At 41.2% G+C, this 22,709-nt stretch overlaps 1 protein-coding gene across 3 annotated transcripts in view; it reads right to left on the bottom strand.

The window, feature by feature from the left end:
* The window catches only part of KLHL20 (kelch like family member 20), a 1,442,445-nt gene that overhangs the window by 1,023,504 nt on the left and 396,232 nt on the right, over positions 1-22,709 (bottom strand). The gene's annotated exons all lie outside the window — the stretch shown is intronic.

The raw sequence follows: 22,709 nt of genomic DNA on the forward strand, positions 1-22,709 counted from the left end.
GTCCATGGAGCACATCCATACTTCTTTTCCCAACAATGGGAGAATTGACTGCAATGTGACCATACGGAACTTGGACTTTAGTACATGGTTGTTCAATCGGCTGAGATCCAATATGGGTTTCAGGTCCCCTGTTCTTTTCGGCACCAAAAAAAATCTTGAGTAAGTCTCTAATACGATCTGGTCTGAGGGGACATGCTGAATGGCTCCTTTTTCTAGCAGCTTTGAAACCTCTGAAGCCGCGTAATCCCTTTGACTGGGTGGAATGTCCAGGATTTTTCTGACTGGAGGGGGGTCTGACGAAAAGGGGATGACATAACCTCCGGAAATTATTCATAAAACCCATTTGTCCTGGGTGATGTCTTGCCAGGCCTCCGGGTAGAACGATATTCGACCCACGACTGGCTCCGGAAACGCACAGTCAGGCCTCCCATCAGGAGCGATAGTAGGGAGAACCACGAAAGTTATCACGGTCTCCCGAGTTGCGGGGTCCTCCTCTGCCTCTAGGGCGATATCTTCCTGAATAACCCCCCACTCCTCTGCTTCTGGAGGGGGGCTCATCTTGTGCGCCGGGAAAAAACCTCTGAGATTTTTTGAACCACATTTTCCCACCCTTCTGGGCCTCGGGATAAGGCCTAGAGGGAAGGGAAAAACGGACCCCTACAGCAGACAGAGTTTTTCCCTCCTGCTTGGACCTGGTGAGGGTGTCTTTCACCTTGGTTCCGAACAAAGAGGAACCATCAAAGGGGATGTCGGAGAATGAAGACTTGAAGGCCTCCACGAAATGACATAGGCACATCCAGGCCTGCCTCCTAAAACAACTCCTGAGCTTGCTGCCTTACTCACTCCCTTGGCTGCATATGAAATCAGCCTCATGGAGGAGTTAACGATAGAATTGAGGGTAGACATCTGGGCATTAACCGTCTAGGCCACCACCTCAGAAACGTTACCCGTGAGAGTATCTCCCAGCTCCTTGAGGAGATCTCTCTGGAGCCGCGTAAAGTGAGATAAGTAGTTCAGCGACCGTAAGGTAAAGGTTTTGAAGAGAGGGTTACGCTTCCCGTACCGATCCATGGTCCTAGACTCCTTGTTAGAAGGATGGACGGTGGAAGAAGTCTCGGCTAATTCCTTCTGGGTGGTCGCTGCCACCAACATGGCATCTACAGGGACTCTCTTGGACAAAAATTCCTTACCTGGGGGAGCAGACAGAAATTTATTGGGTCTCCTGGGGACAGGTTCCACAGAATCAGGGTTCTCCCACACCCTCCGACAAATCAAATCCAGGAGCTCGAAGGGTGGGGACACCCAGGAGGCAGAAGGCTGAGCACCGAAGGCCTTCAGGAAGACCGACTCCTCCTCGGAGGGGGCTTTGGACGGCCAGTCACCTCTTTCTTTCAATATCTCCAGGATGTCAGAGAAAGAAACATCCTCAGAGGATGACTTGGGGGACCCCTCTGATTCCTCGAGGTCAGTATCTGAGGTGAGAGACTCATCCTGGGAGTCTAATGTGCTTCTTCTTGCACGTTTTCTTTCTAGGGGGCTCCTCAGGCAAACACTCTGAGGGGCCCTCAGAAACTTGGGGACCACTCATGGGGGTACCCTGAGGCCTTGGGGCTCCGCTGTCTAAAGATAGATTGTGATCAGAGACCCACAACAGAGTGGTAGGGGACAGAATGACCGACCTGCATGATGTCGCTGACGATCTGGCCAGCGCACTCCGCATGACCTCAAAGGCTGGCCCCCTGAATCTGAAGAACGACCAGCCTCCAAGGCCATGACAGGAGTCAGGGTTCCTCGGGCCAAATCACCCAGAGGGAGACTAGGAACCGAGAGATGTCCCAAAGCCTCTCCCTCTGGCCCGACTGAAGAATCCAGAGTCCTGAATCCCAAATCCCGTGGACGGTGCCGACGGGGTCGGAGTGGACGTCGGCACTGATAAGCCAGGAGGGGCCATCGGAACCAACCTGGAAACATCACACGGAGCTGAGCACTCCGGCTCCGAAGGCTGGGATGCGTTCGGTGGAGGAAGAATCGAAGTAGGTTGCAGGATGGGCTCCGGAGCAGACTGGGACGGAGCAGAGAACAATTTAGCCAAAACCGGTGACTGAAGGAGTCTCTGCACCACCCTATCGACATCCACATCCAGTAGAGTCATGGTGGATTTGGAGGACAGGGAGGGAGATCGAGATCTCCTCTCAGGTGATACTTGCCTAATACTAGGCGATAGGCTCCGAATAGGTTCCAATATAATTGGAGCAGACGATGGTTCCATCATCACCGACACTTCCTGCGGCCACGAGGACAGTGGAGCCGAGGATGTCGAAGCTAATTTAGTTACTTTCTCCGGTGGCTCCGAGGAGACTGAAGGAGCTGGAGACCTCTTTTTCGATTTAGTGGTTCTAGGTTTAGAGCTGGAAGCAGATTCCAGACCCTCTTCGAACGAGGGTTTCAAAAGTCCCTTCAGAATTAACTTATTTTTTCTTTCCTGAAGTACCCTGGGACTAAATGCATGGCAGAAGCTGCAAGACTCCTGCAGATGGATTGCTCCCAGACAATAAACACATACTGAATGCCCATCGGTGATGGACATTTTATAGCCACACTTTGAGCATTTCTTAAAGCCCAAGGGCTAATGCTCCTTAGAATCCTTAGACATCTTAAGAAAATACCAAAATCACCAAGACAAAAAATCACAGGTACTGAACCGACTGGAGAAAAACAGAATACACCACACTGAGCGCGGGGAAAAAACTACCACAACAAACTCTAACAAAACAATCCTCTGATACACACGCAAGGGGACAATAACTAAAACCTCTAATTTAAACGGATTTAGACTAGAGTTATTATACAGGGAAGCAAGGGGTCAGACTAGGTCCTCTAACTGAAATGGGCCTACTAACCCATTGGAACAGCTAGTGGGATACCACAGAAACAATCACACACGCACCAAAATGTTTTTCACAAATGACACCAAACTAGGAATAGCTATTAAAATAGCTTTTTGTTTGTAATAAATTCTCTCAAGAAGAAGAAAAAAGGTACTTAGCCATAGCCAAGAGCGAGACCACATCCGAACTACACGAGCAGCAAACGAGATCTGGGGATATAGAGCAATGCAGCATGGGATTCCATCTTAGCCCAGCCAACAGAAAGACTTCGAGCTAGAAAAGTTTGGCCGTGTCGGAGGCGATATTCGGCTCCGAACCCACAGGTAAGAATGTAGGCGAGATTGGACTACATAACATTATCAGTTTTTACTACGGTCTAACAGCCGAAAGAAGATGATGATGATGATGACGACTAGGGTCTACGTCAATAAATCAGTTACAATGAATGATAACTGTAAGAAGTTTTTGTATAGCTACTTCAAATCTGAAAACACTGCTGTTTTGGGAAATTAGCAGGGAAAGTCTACCCAGTAAAACTGGAACTAGGTTTAGAGTACTCTATCTTACAAAGAGCATGCTGCCAGACTCAAACAGGCAGCCAGATAAATTAACTTAGTGCCTTAAACTTAATATTTCTAATGCATATACAAGCAAGTAATTTTCCCCATAGAAAGGTCAATGGCAAGAATCACTTGCACTTTTTTTTTTTTTTTACATTAACGCTGCATTTTTTTTTTATATCTCCTTAGCTATCTATCAGCTAACCCTGCACCACATATCATCCAAGTTAGAAAACAGGTTATTGCTTAGCAAAACTTTGGCCTTAAACAGTAGTGTCCAAATGCCCCTTCCTTCTGATTACTGCTGGACTAATTCTGGCCTCTGGAGTGGTCTGTATCTAACAGCAGTGTGTGTAATGCCTACAGATTACAGTAAGGTACTTAAGGCACCTCTGGGACATTAATCATTCCCAGCAGCTGCAAGTTTTTCAGTAAGGAAGCCATCTACAGGGCAGTCAAATCTGAAAAGTGACAACTCGCTGATTTTATAACATGAGATCTTAAATGCATCAGGAACAGCATATGTAAATAACAGAGCCAGACAAAAATAATATTTTGCCATAAGGAAAAGGACAGGTTTGACTGAAAACATCTTTACATTTTTGTCATCTTTGACCTGTGATCTGCATTTAAAAACACATGGAAACTGTTTTTCCTTGATTACAGTAAAATTACTGTAATCAAACTAATCTTGCTGTCAACAAAAGCAGTCATGACAAAGCTAAGTAAACTGTTATAGAAAACTGGTCGAAGACATCTACAATGAAATGGACAGTATTGTGTTTGAACTTGTAAACACCGGTGTCCCACACTTTGTTTTAGTGGGATACGCCTCATATTGCTGAAATACACAGAGCACTCAGACTATGGTCTGAAACAATGAAAAATATCCTAGTTCTAGTAGCATAGTTTATAAGCAAGAAATTACCTACGTAACAAGATTGTTATAGCAAGGTTCTAATGTATGAACCACGCTGTTCTAACTGAACTCTGTGCTGCCTCTCTTGAGGCAAACACTACAGATCTGCACAAGAAACCAACATTTTTAAACATCTTAACACACACAAACAGCACCCTTAAAATGATAGTACACAGTGGAACTTAATTCTGTGTAATAAATTTGAATTTATGAGTGGATCTCTAATCATAATCATTGGTGTGTTCGAGAAATTAAATTTCTCAATCACTGTACTCAACACATAGCTTGGTTACGATCATACAATCATAATCCTCTACATTACACCCTACTGTTAAGCACTGCTGTTAACTTGATTTCTTTCTTACAAAAAATGATTTGTAACTGAAAAAAGAACATAATGGCCCAGTTTACCCACCTTTTAAAAGAATAAGTTCTTTAATTCTCTGCACGCATGCCTGAGATTCCCTATATAAACATTAGTTGAAGTGCAAATCGGATTTAACTATGGTAACAGCTTTCTGCAAAGTATAAAAGAGATGTCATTTTATACCTGTTCACTTTCTTTGGCTTTTATACTGGGAGAACCTTGATGGCTCTAACATATTTTGTAGCACAGGGTCAACAGGTGCGTTACTTGGTTACCTCAAGGATGTCCTAGTGACATGGCTTTCATCTTTTCCGCTCCAAAGGAGGAGTGCCTGAGCCACAGACAGAAAGACAATGAAACTCTACAGGACAGTTTAATGCTCGAGTGTCTGACCAAAAACAGCAAGCCTTACCACTAAGGAATGAAATTCATATTTCCCCAAGACCACTGTAATAACACACAGCAATAACGTAAAGCCTACTAATACAAACAAAAGTTGATATTAAATGAATAAGCCTAAAAACGAGAAGGGTTTAAAAAGCCATAAACAAACTGTCAGACAATAAATGCTTCAATTACAGTACATAGCTGTAGACAAGCTACAACCTACAGACTGGGATATAAATCACATCAAGAGCTGGATCCAGCACAAGATGACCTAGGCAGTTGCCTAGGGCCTGTTGACTGCCCCATTTAAATTTTAATTATGCAATTAAAAAAAATTACATTTTTTCATTAAGGGCACACACTGCATTTGTGGTCTGTGTGCACATCTTCAGTATAACACATGCACTCTGCATCCATCAAACACACAGTATTTGACATGCGTGTTTTTTTAGGGCTGCAATGAACTATCCTTTGCAGAAGGACAGTGCATGCATAGTATACATATAGGCTTGACTTCTCAAATGCACGTTTGGACCTTCTTTTAGGGCTGCCATGAACTTAGCTGCTACCATCCTTTGCAGGAGTGCTGCCAGGAACTGTGAGACAAGCATTCCTTCCGCAAATACTAGTGTGCACAGAGTACTTGGGGGGGGTGTGTGTGTGTGTGTGTGTGTCTGTCTGAGAGACATGCCCTAATTAGGAATGGCAGTTTGTTAATTTGCTTACTCAGACTCAAACCCTGTACCTTGGCTACAGCAGACAAGAGCCTTAATCTTCAACACCACTTACCAGGCTGTTCACTTAGTCGTCAGAGTTGACTGAAGTGTGCTGAAAAGGGAAATTCTGTCTTTTATTGGTACATATATTTTGTTTCACTGCTTAATGGAAAAAAATCTTCAAAACTATAGGGGTAGTTGCATTTTCAATTAATTTGAAATTCAGTGAATTTTCAAGGAATGTGAGCATCAATACATTTTCAAAGCATGTCAGCATCAGTGCATTTTCAAAGAAAAGTGAGCTTCAAAAGAAGAGAAGTTTACTGTTGCTCATGCTAAGTCTGTTTTCAGTGTGCAGCTGTTTTAGCAAAATTTAAAAGCAGTGTTAGCAGTACAACAGGCAGCAAACTTGCTTTCAATGCAGAAGGCTGTGGGTTCTACTCTCACACCACGTAGAAGGATTTCTGATACATTCATGAAATGTGTCATTCTTTGGATGAGATGTTAAACCATGGCCCCAACAGTCTGCGTTAATGGTAGGTGTTGTGAGATCCTTTACATTCACCTGCTCTACTGAAGAGAGTACAGGGAAATTCCCCAATGCCCTAGCCAAACTTCCCTTACTAGTATAAATACCACCAAGGGTCTCCCCTGAAAAGACACGTCTAGCTTCATGTGACTAATCTGGTCAACAAAGGGTGTTTAAAATAAGTTTTTAAATGAAATCCAGATCTCTGCCTTTATTTCAAAAATAAAGAAGAAAACAGTACGCAAGCTGGCAGTTTTGAGCAGTGTTTATGGTAAGGGGGGGGATAAGTAATAGGACACCCGAATGGATGCATGGGGGGGGGGGGTACTATCGCATTCCCTTGCCTATGGCCCCATATGACCACGATTCAGCTCTGATCACACCAGTTGCGAGTGTGTACCATGTGATGCTGAGCACATGACCTAATTAATAAGAGCTTCTGAATGCACATAGGGTCTTCCCTCAGCCAAGTCCCATCTGTGTACTAAAAGCCTACAAAATTAAAAAGTAGATAAGTAAATAAAAGGAATCAAGTCATTCCAATGCAAACAGAGTTGATTTGAAATTCTAAAAATGAACAAGAAAGTAAAAATAAAAATTGGTACTATAATCTTACTGTGGGGAAAATAATAAGTTGGAAAGGGAACTGTAGTTCCTAGAGCTACCCACAGGCACAGTAAGTGATCCAGCGTTAATCAAACTACAATCACATTGAGTGAAAACACTACTTGATTCTTACTACTATAAACTTAGGTAAAAACCTAACCTTTACTTTTTTACATCACAGATTGGCTGTCAACTCTCCAAGGAAAACAGCCCACCTAAAGTACAAATGTCAGTATACAACACGTGACACAACTGAACATAAGTCAAGTGACTTCAGAACGAGTGTGGAGAAAAGCAGGTGTCAGTGTGATGAGCGACAATAATGTACCACATGGCCACCTCAGTCATCACACTCCCAGATCACAGAATCGTGACAAGATAAGCCAAAGCCACAACACACTTCACAGCTCTGCAGCGGGAAAAGGCCAAATCAATTAATGAAGGCAGGAAGTACGAGCTGGCAGAAACAGGAGGAAAGCCGCCCCCCCTTCACTTCAAAATTAAATCTTTATGTAATGCTGCTTAGACAGAGAGGCAGGAATGTGTACACCTTAAGTTTTCATGTTCCATGATAGGACATAGTGTAGAGATGTATCAATATTATAACAGCCTAAAGAAATAAAAGTTTTGCAATAACTTTGACAGTATACAGTTAAATGAAAAATACAACAGCAGCAGAGGCTGGCAATTTCCAAACTAAAATATATATTACAAATAAAAGAAAATGGAAAGGACTAACAAATAATTACAGTAGAATGACAATGCAGCAGGTAAAGCTGTCACCTTACAGCACAAAGTTCTCTGGTTCATTTCTTGGCTGGGGTACCTTCTGTGTGGAGTCTGCATGTACTCCCTGTATTCATGTGGGTTTCTTCCCTCATTCTAAAGATATGCAGTACGTAGAATGGATACTCTAGACTGGCCATAAGTGTGAGTGTGTGCGAGCGAGTGTGCGGTATGGAAAAACAGCCGCTGCAGAGCTAGTGGTGTGAACCTTAGCTCTAGTAATTGTTGAAGTCACACCAAGGCCCCATGTATAAACATGGAAGTTGTGGATAAATGGATGGATAACAGAGTAAATAAAACGCTATATAGGTAATAGTTAAAGTTAAGGGAAATAGCGCGGATACTGCATGCAAACAGACTGCTAGAAACTATATACACATTAGTGGGATTAAAGACAGATAATCAGGCTGATGTACAAAGCCCACTGACCCTATTCATTATAAAATATCAACCAATACCAGGACTACTAGTTTAACCAAGACTACTGAAACACTGACAGACATTTCCTTGGTGTGATTCTTCAGAACTTCCTAAAACCCTAGAAAAGTACAGTTGTGTACCTACCATAAATGTAGATGTGTATTCACTGTTGCAGTCATTACACTTTGGTTATCCTGCTGGCAGGATACCCGCAGTCGGCCTGAATTCCAAAGTCCTGGTCTGGCTTCGGTTGCTGTTGCCTCTTCCCTGACGTCAGTGCGCCAGGGGTATAAAAGATGCAGCCGACGCCATTTTCTTCAGTTTTTCTTGCCCCAGATGTCAGGTGCCCCCAAAAGGGTAGGCTAAAAATTTGCAAATACAAAAGCATGCACATAACCTTCATCTACAAGCAAATGCACCACATAGGTTGTACAGAATAGATCAAGTACAGAGAAGTCCCAGCAATGAAAGGGGGGTGGTGGGACGTAACCTGGACTGCAACACTGAATACACTAGAATATCTACATTTATGGTAGGTACACAACTGTACTATGTTCATCGTGTTTCACTGTTGCAGTCATTACACTTGGGTTGAATCCCAAAGCTGAGGTTGGGCGGCTGGGTCTAAATAGGATTAGGAGTGGCTAGCCCTGCAGGACTGCAGTGGCAAAGCCTGCTCTGGATTTAGAGTAAAGAGGTAAGTGATAGTGATTGGTAAAAGTGTGCACTGAACTCCAAGTTGCAGCCTCCAAAATTTTCTTGGCTGGTACTCCCCTGAGAAAGGCTGTTGATTTGGCTGCTGCCCTGGTGGAATGTGGCCTAACATTCTTAGGCACTGATTTGCCATGCTGTGCATAGCAGAAACAAATGCAGTGTCCTATCCATTTTGAAATAGCCTGCTTTGAAACAGCCTTTCCTTGTGATCCTGCAGCGTATGCCACAAAAAGTTGCTCAGTTTTTCTGAAAGCTTTGGTTTTGTCCAAGTAGAAGCGTAGCTGCCTGTGTATGTCCAAAGAGTGCAGAAGTCTCTCCCCTTTATTCTGGGGATTTGGATAAAAGGTTGGTAAATGAATGGTTTGGTTAAGAGCCACACTGGATACTACCTTTGGCATAAACGTTGGGTTTGTCCTTAGGTTCCACTGCCATTAATGCCTGTAACTCTGAGACTCTTCTTGCTGAGGTTATGGCTAGGAGCAGAGCAGTTTTCCATGACAAGAACTTTATCTCAGCTGTATTGGCTGGCTCAAAAGGAGGCAGTGTGAGCTAGAAAAAGTTTCCCCAACGGGGTACTTAGCTTTATTGAAGAGTTCGGATCTGAACTTCAATTTCGAAAATCTCAGGAGTCGGCCAACCGGCACTTGCGAACTGCTTTTGCTTCGGACACCACGCGGCAAGAAAGACTGAAGAAAATGGTGTCAGCTACATCTTTTATACCCCTGGCGCACTGACGTCAGGGAAGAGGCAACAGCAACCGACGTCAGACCAGGACTTTGGAATTCAGGCCAACTGCGGGTAGCCTGCCAGCAGGATAACCCAAGTGTAATGACTGCAACAGTGATACACGATGAACATCTGGCAGTTAACCTAGGTCTTGAGGTATTCTGTTCCACTATTCAGTTACTAATTTGGAAAATGCTCTTTCAGTTGCTGTTAGTGTGTAAGATGGTCTAACAAGCCGCTGGCATCTGCATTTCTGACAGTCTAGACTAACATTCTATAGTGTGAGAATTTTTTACAGGGAAGGTAGTAGTGATCGTTCAGCAGTTTATTTAAAAAGAAAGAAGCTTGTCCATCAACACAGAGTTGCATATGTTTATAGTAAGACAGTTATGCTCATGTAATGGGCTAAAATGCAGATATTATGTATTTCAATTGCCACAGTTTAATGTATGGCACTGTAATGCAATAATGTGTGGTACTGATGAATGTAATGTGTGGCACTGTAATGCAGTAATCTGTGCTACTGATGAATGTATTTCTATATGTATTCAATATGTAAAATTTCTTATTTTCTGTTGGAGCTTTTCTCCTCGGGCCTCTGCTGAAAATGGGCATTTGTAGCCCAATCAGACAAACCCGGTCAACAAATATAAAATAATAATAATCTTATTTTTTATTTACTGTCCTTTGGAGGATGTGCAATACAATTACTTGAGTGAGAGTGCGTTCTTAGCTTGTCTACTGTCCTTTGTTAAATGGGTTTAAAATTCTGTAAACTACTTTTAGCTGTGCAAGTAACTTATGGGACTGTAATTCTACATGTGGTAGGAAAGACAGATTTTAGAATTATGCCAATGTATTTTTGCTGTGTCACAAATGCAGCAGCTGCGGGATCCAAGACTTGCAAAGGTATTTCTGATGCCAGTTTTCTATTAATACCAACTATTAGTGCATTTCTTTATGTTTTAGTATCTTGTTCTAGATTAGAGTTGCACATCCTGCTCCAGACTAGCTTAAAATCATTTTGTAAAAACTCAGATTTCATTTTGAATATCAATGATGATGTCATCAGCATAAAGAATGACATTCAACTTTGAATGAGAAGTTAAACGACGGTTCCATCTGCTTGAGGTCATGGTTGCACAGATGGATGTAAAAGAGCCGCCACTACCACCTAAACAGTAAGGTAAGTTCCCTGATACCCCGGCCAAATTTCCCCTCGTAGTACAAATACTACCTCAGGTCTCTCCTTAAAAATAACCTAGTCAACGAAAGATAAAGCAATAACTTGGTAGCCTCCCATGGGAGATCATTAACAATGACAAAGGTAGGGGACCCAGGATTGATCACTGTGGAATATGCATATTGTTAGGCACGGGGTTTGGGTTGGTAGTTTTGGCATACATAGTGAAGGCTCTGGTTCTTAAACCAGTAGGAAACCTCACTGGCACTTCTTTAGTTTGTACAGGAAGATGTTATGGCCTGTGCATTCAAATGCTCTTTTTAGGTATATGAACATTACACCTATAAGCTTACAGTCTCCAAACTTAGTGTACATGCCACTGGCAAGTAAAAAATGCCTGCAGAAGTACTGTACATTAGTCTGGAGCCATGTTGCTTATTTGTGAAAAAGTCATTCTGTGTAAGGAACTGTTAACACTTGTTAACACTTGTTTGTATAAGCTTTTTTCTAATAGCTTGGTTTGGTTACTAAGCAACAGTCTTCAGCAGTTCCAGGGGACGGAATTTTTGAAAATGAGATTACGGTACCTAGACTGAAAAAATTTACAGGCAGAATGAGTCAGGGGCCTGCTAGTGTACATCTCTCTAATTTAAGCAGGGCAGGGTGAATTATGGTAAAACTTGGATTTTGCCCTGAGGCAATTTTGCTGAGTTCTTTAACCTCTTTTTTAGTAATGGCTTTAAAGTACAGGTGTGCATCACTTAACGTCCAGGATAGGTTCTGTGCAGTAGGATGTTAGGCGACTAAGACATTATGCGATCATACAGTATACTATAGTGTAGGATGTTAGGCGACTAAGATATTATGCGATCATACAGTATACTATAGTGTACGATTTTAGGCGACTGATATTATGTAATCATACAGTATAAACCACGAATAGTCACGAACAAACTTTGTAAGACAAAAAGCGAACTAGAGACCGATAAGAGCAGTAGAAACCAGGTTTAATTTAGAGATAAAAAACACAAATAAAACACTTTCGGTAAAGACTGTGCTTCACCTTCATCAGAATGCAAAAGACAAGATACAAAATAAAGAATTACACATCTTTTAAAAGTATCGCCAAAAAGTAATCAGAGACGTCACTTCCGAAGAAGGCGTATCTACTACTTAGCATTCACAAAACAAAAATATTTTGTAATGAAAAACGTTGTTAAAAATATATTTAAAAGTTGATATCCCCTTTTCAAATATATATAATAAACAAATCTTCAACAGCACAAAACTATTAAATAACCATTCATACAAGTTCCAGCAGCAAGAAAAAGTTATAACAATTTTGATAACCTCATTGTCGGAAAGCTACGAAAAGACTTTCAAATAGGTTAATAACATTAATTTACATCAAAGAACAAATGACCCAAGGGGTGGCCCATGGCAGTTGACCTTGGAGATAGATGAGTTAATGTGGCAAATTAGGACCACCGCATGTGCATACCCTGGCCTTAACGAACATATTTCTATTAAATGTATTCTTAAACTGTTAGCCCTCAAAAGATAACGAGATATTTTTGTTTAACACAACAAGAATATCATAGTTATTTAAACTACATTTTGTATAGGTTTAGAAACACACATTTATTTACTTTCTACAATTTATATTTATTAATTATTTATTAAATTATTTAATTTTTATTTTCTTCTATTAAATTTTATTATCATTACTTTTTATAAGTATGTTATGGATTTAATATATTTAACACTTGTAACATATGAAATTTAAATACTATTTATACATTACATTAAATTTCTCGATATAGGTGAAAAATAATAGATGCTGTGTGCATAATGGATAAACATTAATTTCTTGAAGATGATAACATATAATTTTTTGTATACAAGTAGGTTAAAAGACTTCATGAATTCTAAGAAATATACTGTTATTAACCTATTTGAAAGCCTTTTCGTAGCTTTCCGACAATGAGGTTATCAAAATTGTTATAACTTTTTCTTGCTGCTGGAACTTGTATGAATGGTTATTTAATAGTTTTGTGCTGTTGAAGATTTGTTTATTATATATATTTGAAAAGAAGATATCAACTTTTAAATATATTTTTAACAACATTTTTCATTACAAAATATTTTTGTTTTGTGAATGCTACGTAGTAGATACGCCTTCTTCGGAAGTGACATCTCTGATTACTTTTTGGCGATACTTTTAAAAGATGTGTAATTCTTTATTTTGTATCTTGTCTTTTGCATTCTGATGAAGGTGAAGCACAGTCTTTACCGAAAGCATTTTATTTGTGTTTTTTATTGCTAAATTAAACCTGGTTTCTACCGCTCTTATTGGTCTCTAGTTCGCTTTTTGTCTTACAAAATGATCATACAGTATACTATAGTGTACGATGTTAGGTGACGAAGACATTATGCAAACATCATACAATATACTACACTGTACAGGCCTATTCTACTGTACTACCACTACAGACTAAACAGCCAATATTCTTTACTGTATTTCTAATACAGTATTGTACTACTGTATTGTACATGGCTATGTAATAAACAGGTTAATTAACGTGCTTAATATACACCTTATACATACAATAATACACAATACTGAGTACATACAGTACAGATATACTTACACAAATGAAGCTTGTACAGATAATGCAGTGTTGGGTGAATACAAGTATATGAGAACAAACTTACTGTACATTACAGCAAATTAAATTAACCTTAGTTTGTAAACTTTAGTTGTATTTTTTTAATTTTTTCTTTTAAAAACTTTCTTATACAGTATCACACACTTTAAACTTTCTTATTATCACCATCAGTTGCACAGGATCTGGATTCATCCACACAGTCATCACCGCCCTCCACTTCCACATTTTGTCCCACTGGAATAGTCTCAGGTTCATCTAACTGCGTTCATAGGTTCATAGATTGGTACTAGGCTAAGTGCCCTTGTGGGCCATTTTAAGCCTAGCCAATTACCCCCATGTCAGAATCAAACCCTGCACCTTGTGTTTGTAAGGCAGACACCTTAACCATTATGCCAACATCCTACCCCTTATGCCAACATCCTACCCCTATGCCAACATCCTACCCCATTGATTCATCATCACTAAAAATGTCGATATCACTTTCTGCAATGCCTGAAGGACCTGGCTGAGGCTCTTCTTGGGTAGCTGTTTGCTTCTTCAGGAATGTTTCCAAGGCTTGTTTACTTTTATTCTTTTTTATTCAAAGATTTCTTTATATGCAGCAGATACAGCATTGGCATTTCTCTCGATCAGTGAACAGTGTTCAGTGTCCGGATCCATGCCCTCTGAAGTCTTGAACAAATGCTCTAGGTCTGCAAAAAAATCTGGCTAGTCCTTTCACAGTGAATCTTTTTTGCCCCTGTTCTTCTTCCTCTACTGATTTCTTTTCCCTTGCCTCTTCTTCGGCTATACATTCCCGTTGCACCTCCAGAAATGCCTCTTCTTCGGCTATACACTCCCGTTGCACCTCCAGAAACTCCTCATCTGTTAATTCTTCAGGAACCACTTCTAAAGTTCTTGTATGTCTTTCATCATCCACCTCCAGGTTAAAGTTACTTGTCATGTCAACAGCTTTGTTTATCCTTGCAACCTTCTTATCCCTAGCAAATCCTTCAAAGTCATGAACGAACCTCTTCAAAGTCTTACTCAGATGCCATTCATGCATTCCTTGGTGACATCATCCCATGCCCAAGTAAGGCTCTTGATGCAGTGGTAGATGGTGTATTCCTTCCAGAACTGTACACGTGTTTTGGCAGTACCTTTGCTAACTGCATCAATAGCCTGAGCAATGGTTCTCCTCATGCAGTAGGCCTTAAAATCAGTAATAACCCCTTGATCCACTGGTTGGATTAAAGATGTCGTCTTTGGAGGGAGGAATACCACTTTGATACTGGGATGGAGGTCATACATAAAAGGAACATGTCCTGCAGCATTGTCAACAATCTTTATGACTTTGAAAGGTACATCTTCTCAACAGTATTTCCTCATTTCAGTAGCATAACAATTCAAAATGACATCCTGAACAGCTGTCGGGTCATCCATGACTTCTTATTGCTCCTGTAGTACACAGGTAAAGTGTGGTCACTGATGTTTTTGAAAGCCCTAAGGTGTTCACTGTGGCAGATCACAAACGGTTTCAACTTGTAGCCTGCAACATTGCCTTCTACAATAAGCTTATCCATGACTCCCATAAATTCTTATGCAGCCTACATATCAGCAATCGCAGACTCAACACTCAGTTTCGCATTATGTACTGAAAAACTGAACTGAAGCGCTTAAATCACCCACAGCTACCACTAAATTCAACATCATAGTCTGGTCCTGCTTCTTCTTTAAACATCTGTAATAAGCAAAGTGTGTCAGGTTTGATCGTCGTGGTGCTGAGGGGGATACGCTTCTGGATCTGGTCCTCAATCCACATATTTACAATTTCGCTATATCAGATATAGGCCCCTTCTTGCATTTTAGTTAATCTTGTAACTTTCAACGGAGTTTTGTAGCTTTCAACAGAGCAGATCCTTTCACAGCTTGGGTTACCTTTTCTTTGACTTTCGGGATAGCAGTTACTCTCTAGTGAGACATGCCTAACTCACGAGCAATAAGATTCACTCCTTTCCCACCTTCATGTTGTTTAATCACTTTTAATTTTCTTTCCAAGTCAGTAATCCTCCTTTGCCTCTTCTTGGCATCACTAGGACTAGTTATGGTATGTTTGAGGGCCATGATGCACTTGATCTGGGATTGCAACTGACCTGGGATACATATGTGGTTGACCTTGGACATTGTGTGGAAGGATGTTAAGTGACACACACCTGTAAAGCAAAGGTACTCAAAAGCAGTTATGCAGTGATTCAACTGGTGTGTGAAAGGGAAAGCAGATGTGGTTGAATTTTATCTCACTAGGTTATGGTGAATTAGCTATGCTGAAAGCTGAACAGACGTGGCATCTTCATTCTTCCTGTCAACTCCAGCAGGCACCTGAGCCATTAAGTGAACTACAGCCACCTGTGCTGAAAGGGCACTATACCTGTATGGCATTGTGACAGAGTTCACTACTTCTGTGCCCTCTTAATCAGCTTAACTTAGTAAATACAAGGTATACAAAACTGGAAATAGTGCTGTAAATGTATGATTAAATAATGCCCTGCAGATCAGCAACATAAACTCCCCAAGTGCAGTCCCCCGTCACATGACATTTAATAACTAACTAGGTTGGGTTGACTAGCCTGCAGACCATTCTCTTCCAAAACAGATACAACGTTTCAGTAAAAAAAAGTTATATTAGCAAGATGTTACACAGTACAATAATAGAGTGAAAGTTAAGAACAGGCAAGATAAAATTAGTGGGCTAGCAATATTTGCAATATATGCACAGCACAGCAAATAAAAACCAAACACAATGCATATGTATAGTGAGAGGCAGCAAACGCCCACCCCCCAAAGCCCCTCTCCTTACCAGCATCTGAATTACCACCAAAGGCACCTCCTTGCCAGTATATGAATTACCACCAAAGGCACCTCCTTACCAGCATCTGAATTACCACCAAAGGCACCTCCTTACCGGTATCTGAATTACCACCAAAGGCACCTCCTTACCAGTATCTGAATTACCACCAAAGGCACCTCCTTACCAGTATATGAATTATCACCAAAGGCACCTCCTTACCAGTATTTGAATTACCACCAAAGGCACCTCCTTACCAGCATCTGAATTACCACTAAAGTCCCTCTCCTTACCAGCATCTGAATTACCACCAAAGGCACCTCCTTGCCAGTATCTGAATTACCGCCAAAGGCACCTCCTTACCAGCATCTGAATTACCACTAAAGTCCCTCTCCCTACCAGCATCTGAGTTACCACCAAAGGCACCTCCTTACCAGCATCTGAGTTACCACCAAAGGCACCTCCTTACCAGCATCTGAATTACCAACAAAGGCACCTCCTTACCAGCATCTGAGTTACCACGAAAGGCACCTCCTTACCAGTATCTGAATTACCACCAAATGCACCTCCTTACCAATATCTGAATTACCACCAAAGCCACCTCCTTACCAGTATCTGAATTACCACCAAAGCCACCTCCTTACCAGTATCTAAATTACCACCAAAGGCACCTCCTATCTGAAAAGACCACCAAAGGCACATCCTTACTAGCATCTGAATTACCACCAAAGCCACCTCCTTACCAGTATCTAAATTACCACCAAAGGCACCTCCTTACCAGTATCTGAATGACCACCAAAGGCACCTCCTTACTAGCATCTGAATTACCACCAAACTCCCTCTCCTTACCAGCATCTGAATTACCACCAAAGGCACCTCCTTATCAGTATCTGAATTACCACCAAAGGCACCTCCTTACCAGTATCTGAATTACCACCAAATGCAACTCCTTACCAGCATCTGAATTACCAAAGTCCCTCTCCTTACTAGCATCTGAATTATCATCAAAGGCACCTCCTTATCAGCATCTGAATTACCACCAAAGGCACCTCCTTACCAGTATCTGAATTACCACCAAAGGCACCTTCTTACCAGTATCTCAGTTACCACCAAACTCCCTCTCCTTACTAGTATCTGAATTACCACCAAAGTCACCTCCTTACAAGTAATTGAATTGCCACCAAAGGCACCTCCTTACCAGCATATGAATTACCACCAAAGGCACCTCCTTACCAGCATCTGAATTACCACCAAAGGCACCTCCTTACCAGCATCTGAGTTACCACCAAAGGCACCTCCTTACCAGCATCTGAGTTACCACCAAATGAACCTCCTTACCAATATCTGAATTACCATCAAAGCCACCTCCTTACCAGTATCTGAATTACCACCAAAGCCACCTCCTTACCAGTATCTGAATGACCACCAAAGGCACCTCCTTACCAGTATCTGAATGACCACCAAAGGCACGTCCTTACTAGCATCTGAATTACCACCAAAGCCACCTCCTTACCAGTATCTAAATTACCACCAAAGGCACCTCCTTACCAGTATCTGAATGACCACCAAAGGCACCTCCTTACTAGCATCTGAATTACCACCAAACTCCCTCTCCTTACCAGCATCTGAATTACCACCAAAGGCACCTCCTTACCAGTATCTGAATTACCACCAAAGGCACCTCCTTACCAGTATCTGAATTACCACCAAAGGCACCTCCTTACCAGCATCTGAATTACCAAAGTCCCTCTCCTTACTAGCATCTGAATTACCATCAAAGGTACCTCCTTACAAGCAGCTGAAGTACCACCAAAGGCACCTCCTTACCAGTATCTGAATTACCAAAGGCACCGCCTTACCAGCATCTGAATTACCAAAGTCCCTCTCCTTACTAGCATCTGAATTACCAAAGGCACCTCCTTATCAGCATCTGAAGAACCACCAAAGGCACCTCCTTACCAGTATCTGAATTGCCACCAAAGGCACCTTCTTACCAGTATGTGAATTACCAAAGGCACCTCCTTACCAGTATCTCAGTTACCACCAAACTCCCTCTCCTTACCAGTATCTGAATTACCACCAAAGTCACCTCCTTACAAGTAAATGAATTGCCACCAAAGGCACCTCCTTACCAGCATATGAATTACCACCGAAGGCACCTCCTTACCAGCATCTGAATTACCACCAAAGGCACCTCCTTACCAGCATCTGAATTACCACCAAACTCCCTCTCCTTACCAGCATCTGAATTACCACCAAAGGCACCTCCTTACCAGTATCTGAATTACCACCAAAGGCACCCCCTTACCAGTATCTAAATTACCACCAAAGGCACCTCCTTACCAGTATCTGAATTACCACCAAAAGCAGCTCCTTACCAGTATCTGAATTACCACCAAAGGCACCTTCTTCAGTAGTCACTGCAAACCTCCAGATACTTTATTAAATTCTAAAACTCATCTGAAGGATAGTCAGTCTTGCAGACACAAACTGAGTGGATCTACCTCCTATAAATTACATATATCAGCACACAACAGACCCAGAAATATCTACAAAAATGCTTTTCACAGGCTGTGAAGAAACCAAAATTTTCTCATCTAAGTCTACTAGAAAGAATTTAGCAATACACCTCCCAAAACGCAAACTTGCTGAAATAGTACTTAACACCCAGCTAAGGATACCTACTAGCAAAATTTACCACTTTTTTGTGAAACTTTCTCAGATGACCTGTTGCAATAGCTCTTCTACCTACACCATACTGGCACATTCATTCCGCTGTGGTGGAAGATAGGTATTCCCAGGTAGGCAAGTGTCCTGTGGCCCACTGAATAGTCCTGCTGGACCATCTAATTCCCAGCAGAGTTGAGCAGTAGCGAGCAGGTCAGCTTGCTCGTCCTGAGTGGCAGCCTACCCACCTCTTGTGCAGAGTCCTCTCCCACTTGACATCTCCCCAAACTCCACTGCATGGTACCACCTTGAGATGTCAGTCTCCACGAGCTTTACTGGTCTGAATGTGTCCACAAAGACTAAAAAAGAAAAAGTCATGGACAGTCAGAAGCCATATAGCTGAAACACTTTATATCCTTATGGAGTTATTTGCATATATCCCATGTGCCTCTACTACAGGAGGTTTAAGGTATCACACAGTGAAAACTCTAGCTTGGTTAGATTTTTCATGTATATACACATGCACATATCTACATCGATATATATATATATATATATATATATATATATATATATATACGGGTCTACTTGAGTTGGATGAAAGACCAGAAGATCAAAATCTGGAACACCGAGACTAAAACAACGAAACCGCAGAACACCGAAAAAGCACGAAATTCAAAATCCTGATGTTACGGGAGTTTGAATTAGCGCTTTTCGTGTTCTGCTGTAGTTAAGTGTGTGTGAGTGTATTTGTGAGGGGAAATGCTGTGTGTAAGTGTGTGTTGTGACTGTGGTGTGTGTGTGAGGGACTGTACTGTGTGGGTGTGTGTTTGCCTTGTGTGTCTGTTTGTGCGATCTCGGAGTTAAAATATTAAAGTAGAGGGGGTGTGGGGGGTGCAGGGGGGCTTGCCACCCTGCCTATCATTAGTGTAGGGTGTTTTGTTTAGTAGTGTGGGGCAGTTGTGTGTGTGTTTTTGTGTGTTATGTGTGTTTTGTAAACTTACGTGTTTTCCGGTTTTCTGGGGTTTCGTTGTTTTTGTCTCTGTGTTCTGCGTTTTGTTCTTCTGGTCTTTCGTTGTTACGAAGTAGACCCATATATATATATATATATATATATATATATATATATATATATATATATATATAAACTAACTATATTTTTTGGGGTGGGGAAATAGAAGCATATAAATAGGTAAAGAAATACATCTGTACAGATCTATATATAAAAAAAAAAAAATAGTCCCATCTGAGGGGGGAAAAAAAATCTGATACTACTGAAATGCCTGGAGAGCCACAGAACCCGTCAGCTGCTGAAGAGCGGCAAACAAGATTTGAGGTAGCTTCTGTAATACAGGGGAATTATGGGTAGTAGAGAAGCCTGAGCACCATATCCTAAGCTTTGAAGCGACCAAAGACAAATCTGACATCAGATCCGTGACCCATAATTGATAATCTAACAGACAATATTCACTAGACAACCTGCTCAGGGGCAGGTTGGCTGGACAAAAATAAAGGTTTCTAACCGCTACATAATAGTATGCATACTGCACTTTCTCTGTATGGCTACTTGATGTGAAATGCACAGAGCAGAACAGCAGACTGTATCGTGCTACTGTGCTTCAAGTCATGAGATGTGTGTTTAATATCAGGCGCAGAGAAAAACATACTGCAAAAATCCTTCAGCAATATGTCTGCAGGAATATTCCTAGCTTATTAGGTACAAAGATATGGCTAGGGTTAGGTAACTGCTTATGTTGCATGTTTTATAGACAGCAGTAACACAGTTGCTGAGGAAGATTAATATTTACCCAGGTGCACCGCAGCTTCTCCAAGTGCTGAGGCTGTCAGCACCATCTCTGCTGCTTTCTGTGAGAAGTTAATCTCTCTTCACAGCTGCTTCCCCTCCTACCAGTGCACATTACATCAAGTAAGCAACCCTGGTGCAGCACTATTATAGCAAGTCATTCAGTTGGTGCATTTAAAATGTTACAGCATTAAGCACATCAGTGAATCTGACTTCTAATTATGCATCTGAGTTCTTCACTCACTCACAGGGAAGGGCAATGACTGTTTTTCCACAGACTCCAGAACCTGGCTGGCCTTGCCAAAGCTTATATGGACAGAGGTTAATGCAGAGGTGATATATGACAGATGCTATGATCTCCAACACAACTTCAGGATTTAGACTTTTCTATAATGATCTGCAAAATGTCTGTAAAGTTTCATGAAGGGTTAAAACTGGAGATGCAGAGGCAGTTCTAAGTGCCTCAAGCAACAGATAACTAAATCTGCACTCATCTGCTTACTAAGCTTGCCATTTCAAGAAGGTCCATGATAGATGGTAGAAGCAAAAGGGCCTCCTGCTGTTTGTGCTGTATTATTTTTAGTCACCAGAAATGCACCAGCATCGGGTACCCAACATTAAGATAGCAGCTGTTATGGGAAAACATGAGAAAAGAGACAAAATAATGCCAAGCAGCAAGGTGTTGGTCTAAGGCAAACAATTTGCAAAATGAGGGTCAGGCATCTCTGTTACAAACATCAGTATCAGAAAGAGCACAAAACTAAATTTTACGGATGGGGATTGGCTGCCAACTAAGCCAGTCCCCAAATGAACTGCAAACTGATTTCAAAGTCAAACACATCAATTAGCATTCAACACTCACACATGCACACTATGTTGATTCTCTGCCACTGCCTGATAATTAATGTACAGAAGGCTAACAGTGTGTATGCTGTTACTGAACTAGACTTCCTCTATCTCCTTTTGAACTGTACATCTGAGTAAGTAACTTAAATATTTCCAACCCCTGTGCTTAGTGAACAAACACCACAAACAAATGATTTTAGAAAAAGTACACATAAATGGTGTACAAAAATATTTTATCACTGCTGTGGTAAACTCAAAGATCACTTATCCATACACTTTGCCAGAACAAACCTCATTTGCCAGGGATATCATCCAAGTGTCAGTAGTTAAGTAAGAGTCCACATATGCACTTTGTGATGTCCGTCTTTCTTAATTGCATTTTTTGGAACAGAAAAGCAAGCAGGCACTACAGCTGGGCACAATCTTCTAGCCACTCCAACAGTACAAACTATGCACACAATTTACCTGGATGGAAAACGGACCTAGCAGCCAACTTATAGGTGAAAAACAAAAGTGCCTGGTCAGTTCTCTGTTGGCAATTCATTTTCATTTATCAGCTATCCCAACTATGAATATTAAGCTCAAAGTGTAAGTCAACCAGCTGTCATCTACTGGCAAAATGAGTCCAAGTGAAAGGTGACAGACAGACCCTTCCTCTGCACTTCTGTTAATCATGGCTTGTTAGGTCTTTATCCAATGCATACAACTAAAATTGTAGACAGTCACATTTTTTCCACAAGTGATTTTACATTACAAGTATTTCAGATTATTCACATCAATGAAATAATGTGCAGATAGTGTGCATTCAAACAATAAGCCTTACTGCACATTTAAAACATGCTTAAAACATCTCAATTTTTTTACAACCATCTGAACAATGTTGGATACCAATGTCCATAATTTCAGGACTTTGATGTGCAGGGCAGTTCTTATCCTTAGATTACTTCAATGCAATGTATTCACTTTGTGTTACATGTACAGCAGCACTTCCTGCAAAAAAGATAAAAATACTTAAACCATTCCAGAATTTGCACACCTTAAAAAATAAAAAGGGCTTGGCAAGTTTTATTCTTAGGCAAGCAAGCTTAAAATGTTTCT

The sequence above is a fragment of the Protopterus annectens genome, chromosome 10.part0 (genome assembly GCF_019279795.1).
Source record: "Protopterus annectens isolate FY-2018-M chromosome 10.part0, PAN1.0, whole genome shotgun sequence".
Lineage (NCBI taxonomy): Eukaryota > Metazoa > Chordata > Ceratodontiformes > Protopteridae > Protopterus > Protopterus annectens.